The following is a 6927-nucleotide window of genomic DNA, read 5'->3' as shown; positions in this document are numbered from 1 at the left end:
GTAGCTTTTAGAAATTACATAGAAATTTGTGGATAATGCCTATTTTTAAGTATTTAAAACTTGGAGCTTTTAAAGAGAATTTAGTTAAAAAATTGGAGTTCTGTAAAAAATAAAAAAAGTAAAATAAAATTTTATTTGAAATTACAAAAATGATAATTGGAATCAATCTTTTCATGCATAATTTTAAAAAGCCATGGTAAAAACTTCGAATATTTTCAAGAACATGAAGTAGAAATACAAAAATTAGTAATTTAGATAAATTAAGTGGTCTACGTAACATTTAAATGATATTGTACGTTTAAATCAGTTTGCAAAATGTATATTCTGATTTGAATTTACATTTCATTTATTCAATATCAATTTAACTTCAGATTTTTTGTATCATGACAATTTTTATTAAATTTCAACAACATATCTATTGTGATAAATTTTACAAATGTTATATTGATTGCCTTTGTAACTAGGTCTGGCACAATAACCGCCAAAATTAATTGCAGTTTTCATATCTGTAGTCAATATAATGTTATGGTTGTAGTTGAAGTTGAAATTTTCATACCTACTGAAATCTGTGTAATTGGAAGTGAACTGGAAGTTTATTGTAAATTATTATGCTGTAACAAAATTTTATTAAAAATTTTAATTCTTAAAATATTTCAAAATTCATAATTACTTTATGAACTATTTTGACCTAATATTTTTAATTTTGTAATAATATAGAAGTAGGTAAATTTTATATTTTACAAATTTAAAGTTATATATTTTTACTTAATTTATTTTAATATTTGAAAATGGAAAGATTCCCTACTTAACTTGATGGTTGCATAACAAGATCAAGTTTAATTAGAATTTTTGTTGACACCGACTTTAAATTTAAAGAGTTTCCATGGACTAATTGAAATCATTGTTTTTTCTTTTTTTGCCTTTCCATTAAAACATTGACACCATAAAATTATCAAAGTTTAAAACTTTAATAATCCTAATTTTGTATTAAATTTGCAAGAGATCTTCCAACATATATTTAGATATATAGAAATATTGTGTTTAATAAATAATAATGCTAGAAATTATATTCATATTAATTTTTGCTTCCATACATGTCTTCCAAACATGGTGTTGGTGTAGAGGTACATACAATGTTATTCTCTATGGGCAATGTTGAATTTGACGGACTAGTACTTGCTTCCAATTGAGATTTCATTGTCTTAATGTATTCATAAGTAGTAGTACCCTATTTCCACAATGAAAATAAATCCATTTCATTACATGTAACTTCCAATACAATATAATTGAAATAGAGAAATGAAACCAAATATATATGTATATATATGTATATATATATATATATATATATATACACACACATACACATATATATATATATATATATAATTGAAATAGAGAAATGAAACCAAATATATATGTATATATATATATATACACACACACATACACATATATATATAACTGAAATAGAGAAATGAAACCAAATATATATGTATATATATGTATATATATATATATATATATATACACACACACATACACATATATATATAATTGAAATAGAGAAATGAAACCAAATATATATGTATATATATATATATATATATATACACACACACATACACATATATATATAATTGAAATAGAGAAATGAAACCAAATATATATGTATATATATGTATATATATATATATATATATATATACACACACATACATATATATATATATATATATATATTGTTTCTAATTGATATATATATATATATATATATATATATTAATTAGAAACAATACCTTTCAGATGTTGAAAAAAGTGTTGTGAACCTTAGCATTACCTTCTTGATTAACAGAATATGGAAAAAAAGCAGCTCACCAATAGGAATGGACAGCAACAATGAAATAATCATATATAAAATCTGTTATTTTAATATAAAAATTGTTCAATAATACAATTTGAATATATGGATATATATATATATATATATATAGAGAGAGAGAGAGAGAGAGAGAGAGAGAGAAATTCAAGGCATTGTATGCGAATTTTCTGTGATATGTTAGATTTTCTTTGTTTGTTAACTTATACTTGTTTACTTACCATAATAATAATTATGGATGTTTTTGTCACACTATTACCAAACTTTGCAACAATGGTGAATGTCATGGTTGAGTCCGTACATGTGCGTATTATAATGACCATACTTAATACCCACTCTATAATTAGCTGCAGAAAAAACAAAAAACAATATAAATATACATTTGAAGTTTTGATTTCCAAGTCAACAGTTTATTTGGATATGTTTCACTCAATGAGCTTAAATTTTGTAAGAATAAATCTCTAATAAGTATTGAAATAAATCAAAATTGAATCATTTTCAGGATAATTATTCATTGTTTTGTGATGATTCTAACTTACTGTTGTAAAAAACATTGACAACATTGATACAAATGTGTGATAATTCCTCCTACCTACACACCTGCTCAACCACTATTTATAAATTCAATTTTTTTTAGCTTCACAATAAATTATCATATTATAAGTTTTCATTTTCTTAGAATATTATTTATTTATTTATTTATTTTTCTATCAAATAAAAATTAGGGTTACCCTTGCTTTATATTCATTTGGTAATATAAATTCTACGATGTGAATTTTATTTTAAATCAATGTTAGAAGTTTCTATACATTGTAAATGTAACTAAGAGTGGTCAAAGAAATAGGTTAAAGTATCATCTTGTGTGGATTTAAAACCCTTTATTCATCCATAATTCTTAGTGTTCTAAAAAGTGTATTTAAACTTAAAAATTATAACAAAAAACAAATAAACAAACAAAACATTATATTGTGTACCCAACAGTGGTGATCAAATCCTTCAATACACATGTTGCAAGCTTTACAATGTTTGCTTAAGCTTCCAACCTATTATTCAACAATAAGTTATTTTAGAAATGTAAGAGCTTTATTTCATTATAGGATAAAAATGTCAATAACATCTGAAGATTTGTAAACATGTGTGTGATTCACAACAATGCTTTAACAATGGAAAGATTCATACACACAACATTAAATAGGTTAGGTTGAAGTGGACAAATCAAGGTTAATTAATTATTCATAAGTGGTTAAGGTTATGAGGTCCACCTCAGCTTTACAAACTGTACAGAATACAAGACTCTCTTTGGATTCATTGGGCATATCAACATGCGAGAATTGATCACTTGGATACCAACAAATGGCCATTTGGTATAATATGGTCCCAAAATGACAAATACCCAATTGCCTTTTCTTATCAACATAGTTGTCTTCCAATTTCATTATCTTAAGATCCTTGGCATCAATTGTCAAAAACCGCATCAACAATAATAGATTCCAAACAATCTAAATGCAACAAAACAACACAATTGTGTGTGTATGTATGTGTGTGTATATATATACATCAACATTGTGTCTTAATCCATGCAATGGATGATAAAATTATTTTGTCACAATTTTTTTTAAATTCTAATGTATATGGTAATTAACTTTTTCATAGCTTCTAGCAGCATAATAAACTGCACAAGCTGCTTTTTAAAAGTTTGTACTTCAGTTCTGAAATGGCATGATTGTGATAATGTTGTTGTGAAAAGTAAGGCAAGTGTGTACCAGAATGATATAAACTCCAACAATAGCATTGGTGAGCATTTGTGAGTACAAAAGTGGGGCTAAAAGAGAGATAAAACAGATGACCATCAGAAGAAAGTATGCTAACAAACAAACCTGCTAGAGCCAAAGAAAGGATATATATATATTTTTTATATTTATACTGAACCAATAAAAAAACTACTAGTAGCAAAAAACTTTCCACATAAAAAATACAAGGGATTTTGAATAATACCATAAAAATAATAACCACACATTATCATAAACCTAGTACATTGTAGTTAAACATATACATTTACAAAGCTCTTAAAGTTACAAAATTAAAATTAAAATAATACATCACATGATATTTAAAAACGAATTCTATTGAAGTTATGTATATCTATAATTTAAATTCATAGTCTTTTTGCAGCAGTTCTTTTCAAAAATTGACAACTAAACTGCAAATCTTTTGCTTGCAAACTATCTTAATTCAAGAATTTATTAGGTTTTTTCTGACTTTTTTTATATTTATTTCTTAATGAATTATTTTTTAGTTTTTTTAAATAGATTTTCAAGGACATTAAAGGTTTTATGTATGTGATTAATTTCTTGTTAAAGCGGATATAAATGTTTATTATGATTTTGAAATTATAAAGGAAATTTGGAACGAAAATGTAAAAGAATCCAGTGGAGAATTATGCAAACTATACATCAACATGAGAGATTTGGCAAATTAAGTAATTTCATTGATTACTGTCCGAATTGCTGAAATGGTTTTTAATCTTGTGGTTTTTTGTCCAATTAAAATGAAAATGTTTTGATCTGATTCTGAAGCTCTATTCTTATATCTATCTTTTCAAACATGCAGAAAGATGTATTTTGAATGAGATTCTGCAAAGACTATGAATTCTAACTTTCTGTGTATTATTTTCAGTGTTGCGATTTGAAGTTTACAGTCTTTTGCGTTTTAGCTTATTGATTTAAATGATAAAAAACCAATCACACATACCCACAAGAATTTGTGTTTGTATATATATATATATATTAGTGATGATTGAAACTGATAATTTAATATCAAAGAATACACAATTTATTACTTTTTTATATTGGAAAAAAATATTCTATTTTCATTTTAAAATCAGATAAGAATAAAATTTTCTTCACAATACAATAATGAAAGTTGAATTTTTTTTTTTTTTTTTTTTTTTTTTTTTTTTTTCTTTCTTTCTTAAAAAAATAAAGATGTTTTCAAGATTTAAATTTATTTTTTATATGATGTTTGTGATTTTTTTTTTTTTTTTTTTTTTTTTTTTTTTTCTTTTTCAAATTTTTGTTACAGATATGCAGCTAAGTATTGTAATTAGTCTCAACATTAATGTAATTCAAAAGTAAGCTTCAATACAGTGGGTGTATAAAAATCAGAAATCAACATCTTTTCAAAGAACACAGAGTTTTGTATTGTATTGTATTGTAATATAACATTGTTCTCAACAAAATAAGTAAATAAATAAGTAAATAAAGTTTTTGAAATCATACTTGCATTGTGGATGCACGGCTATCTTTACAACAAATCATGGTCAAATAATTTCTTTATCACACATGCAATTGACAAAAGTATGAAACATGTGAGTGCCAATTTGTGAGCACCATAATTATTTTGTTTACTATTGCATAAAACATGTAATACTTTTATTATATCTTCAATGAGATTGTAAAGTGTCGAGTCTAAAAGCATATTTCCAATCTACTTTAATTTTGTACAAGCAATCAAATCTGACCTTTTTCAATAAATTATGAAGATAAAATGTGCATTAACTTCAATTTATCTGTTTAATATTTGTCAGCTTTCAGGCAAATCTTGATTTTATATTGAAATTTGTACACAGAAATATTTGTTGCAAATGCTAAGTGCCACCTCTTGAGTTTGTTATGATTTGTTGATTCCTCTGATTTTTTTATGAAAATGATGATGTTTTCATTTTTATTTCAATTTGATTTTCAAAACTCATATTTGACACTTAAAAAGACACAGAACTTTTTCTAACACAAAATATATGGTAAATTTAAAATATTCTTCAATGTGCATGCAGTTTTTAAATATTATACAGCAAATTTACAACTGAAAACATAAAGTTTGAATATAAATGAATTTAGTTCTTCATGAATCATTTTGTATTGATTCATTTTATTTCAAAGATAATTTCAGTCTATAATTTTAACAAAAAATTGATGAGAAATCCCTAACTAAAACAACTTGCAATGTAAGAAATCATGGACAGATTTTTTCCAAAGCACCACACTACGAAATAGATAAATACACATACATAGAAATTTGTCTTTTTAGAAAAATTAAAATAAATTTCTTATATTTATCACAATTTTTGAAATTTTAACCCAATGTCTAGTCATTAAAAAGATAAAACAATAAAATAAATTGTATATTTTTGGTTTGTTAATCAATCTAATAGGTTTCAATCTCAAAATATTATTTCATATTATATAACAATAAACTGAATTTTTGGTCGTGCTTATAGCATAAAGAAATGTCAAAATGAAGTAGAATGAAGAAGTTTAAATTTCACACATTTGAAAAATTCATTAATGTCTTCGTTGAATTTCACCATAGAATTCTATCAATTAAAGTATGTGACATTGTTGCTCATGTACCAAAAAATTTGGTCTCTTTTTCATCCATTGTTACAAACATGTTTGATTTTTGTAATTTTGAAAGATTTTTTTGGAAAATCTAATTTCTTTTTGGAAAAACAGAAATTTTAAATACAATTATTAGGTAATTGTAAAAAGATAATGACATGACATAACTTACTAAGCTTATTTCTTTATATGTTAAGGGTAAAAAAACCATTAATTATATTTTTAGCATTTAAATTGAATTATATTTCTTGTATTATTATTGATAAAAAAAAATAAAATGAAAGTTACAAATTAAGTAGATTTTCCATTCTAAATCTCTTCTTGTCTCCATTTGCATCCCTTGTTCCAAATCTCTTGTATTTATTCCTCTTTTTTGTTCCTTAGCCCCATTCTTGTTTCCATCTCTTATTCCTTGTGCCAAGTACTCACTACGTTCTTTAAATCTAGTATCAACATTTGTACAAGGAATATTTGAATATTACTATAATTACCTCAGTACTTTTGTTGTATGTTACATGGATTAGTGAGGAGTGGATGTTAGTTTCCTAGCAATCCAATATTTTGAGGAGGTTCTATGGAAGATTGCTAAGTATTACATGGTGAGCTAGCTATCAAGGATTGTGAGTCTCGCTGCCAATATTTGGTGGGAGG

General features: G+C 24.7%; 1 long non-coding RNA gene across 14 annotated transcripts; it reads right to left on the bottom strand.

Moving 5' to 3' along the window:
• Positions 1-235: 235 nt before the first annotated feature.
• On the bottom strand, positions 236-6533 carry LOC141045921 (uncharacterized). 14 transcript variants are annotated; one of them, XR_016505533.1, is made up of 10 exons: positions 5946-6528; positions 5400-5567; positions 3643-5209; positions 3142-3378; positions 2854-2922; positions 2419-2479; positions 2101-2226; positions 1841-1921; positions 1133-1228; positions 236-920 (listed from the first exon to the last, which is right to left on the bottom strand). It is a non-coding gene; the product is annotated as an uncharacterized LOC141045921 (long non-coding RNA). The 14 variants fall into 14 exon arrangements; XR_016505534.1 differs by having other exon boundaries at positions 6206-6528; XR_012218506.2 differs by having other exon boundaries at positions 236-566; positions 806-920; positions 5400-6525.
• Positions 6534-6927: the final 394 nt, after the last annotated feature.

This window comes from Physcomitrium patens, chromosome 11 (genome assembly GCF_059467195.1).
Source record: "Physcomitrium patens ecotype Gransden chromosome 11, ASM5946719v1, whole genome shotgun sequence".
Taxonomy (NCBI): Eukaryota; Viridiplantae; Streptophyta; class Bryopsida; order Funariales; family Funariaceae; genus Physcomitrium; species Physcomitrium patens.
Note: the sequence above shows the minus strand (reverse complement) of the source record. Positions and strands in the feature narration are given on the sequence as shown.